This window comes from Palaemon carinicauda, chromosome 5 (genome assembly GCF_036898095.1).
Source record: "Palaemon carinicauda isolate YSFRI2023 chromosome 5, ASM3689809v2, whole genome shotgun sequence".
Taxonomy (NCBI): Eukaryota; Metazoa; Arthropoda; class Malacostraca; order Decapoda; family Palaemonidae; genus Palaemon; species Palaemon carinicauda.
The window spans coordinates 123,806,071-123,808,158 of record NC_090729.1 but is presented as its reverse complement, the minus strand read 5'-3'; positions in this window follow the sequence as shown (position 1 = coordinate 123,808,158).

Here is a 2,088-nt window from a genome sequence, read left to right as displayed (position 1 = left end):
TGACATAAGCCCAAGGGCTCCAACAGGGAAAATAGCTCAGTGAGGAAAGGAAACAAGGAAAAAGAAAATAGTTTAAAAACGGTAACATTAAAACAAATATTTCCTATATAAAATATAAAAAACCTTTAACAAAACAAGAGGAAGAGAAATAAGATATAATAGTGTGCCCGAGTGTACCCTCACGCAAGAGAACTCTAATCCAAGACAGTGGAAGACCATGGTACAGAAGCTATGGCACTACAAGTATATAATAGAAACAATTGTCCATAGGAATTCTATTAGTGTGAAAAGGCATTACCATTTGCACAAATGTGTTGATGGGGAATATTACGTTGCGTAGTCACGACTATTTTGTCTTAACAAAAAATGAAAAATGACCTACACATTTCAGTCTTACAAATTCTAAAAAAGACAGGACAGGTGAAATAGTATCTTTACATAGGGCATGTGGGTACCGAAGGGCACCATTGGTGGAGCAACAAGTAAATTCTCAGGAATGTATACTAAATTGGTCTATACATTGTGGGATAATACTTTATAGTTACAGACATCATACCGTATACTATACACTGTATACTGTATATATATATACACACACACATATATATACATACATATATATATATATATATATATATATATATATATATATATATATATATATATATATATATATATATATACATATACGGAATGTCGGGGGGAAAACTCGCTGGTAAGAGACTGATGTCTCGCCAGGTAAATCCTGAACTGCAGTTAGCAGTTGGGTTCCGACTTCTTTTCAGAGCCTCTGGTGGCATGGTTGGAAGCGACCTGGCCTTTCATTTGAAGGGGCTAGGGTTCTATCCCAAGTATGAGGTAGAAATTTATTTCTATTTGAGCACGATATTGCGTTGATATTTGTCCATATAAACATATATATATATATATATATATATATATATATATATATATATATATACATACATTATATATATATATACATATATATATATATATATATATATATATATATATATATATATTATGTATATATACATATATATGTATATACATATATATATATATATATATATATATATATATATATATATATATGTATATGTATATATATACATATATATATATGTATATACAAAAATATATATATTTATATACATATATATATAAATATATATATATATATATATATATATATATATATATATATATATATTGTATATATATATATATATATATATATATATATATATATATATATATATATATATATAAATACATGACTCCCAAAGTTGTCCTATAAGCCTTTATAACTACAGACTAAATATGTCAACTTAATGTGCATGGAATAGTGCGATTAACTACAGTAATAGCATAAAAAGAACTACTATAATATTCTAGGCAATTTTACCTGAAACGAAACGAAAATAACAAGTGGGAATCCTATAGAAAGTAAATTGAGTCCTACAAAACCCTTATAACCATTTGTCATTACTAGTTATCAGAAATGTCTCCTTAGAAATGCCCAGAAATGGAGCACTGCCATAAAACCTCCTGTTATTACTATGAAAAAGGAAGTATTTCTTCATTTAGAATAAATACGATCTTTTTTTTTAGCACGACAAAAGAGAAGTAGTCACGCATACGTTGAAAAAAAAAAAAAGTAATGTGGACAGGTAAAAAAACCAGACCATTGGTACCAATATGTTTCCTTGGCTTCAGTCGATCGTTTTGATCGCAGATATGTAGGAGCGATTAATGGCGGTCAATAAACTCGCCTGACGGAATGCGTGTTGGAAACTTGACTTCTAAAATGGAATTTAACATGATACAAAGATCTAGTGGAAGTCTCGCAATGAAATTGCACGATATATACATACACTCACACAAATACACAGAACAATTATTCATATGTAGTGGTACACATAATTGCACGCCTAACAAACACACACATACATACAATGTCATCATGTGAATGTAGCCGGTTCCTTCTAAGTTTGGCTTATGATGACAATAAAACAACTGCCGAAGTAAGGATAAAATATATAGCATAGCGCAGATACCAATCCTTCCCTTCAGAAAGCAAAA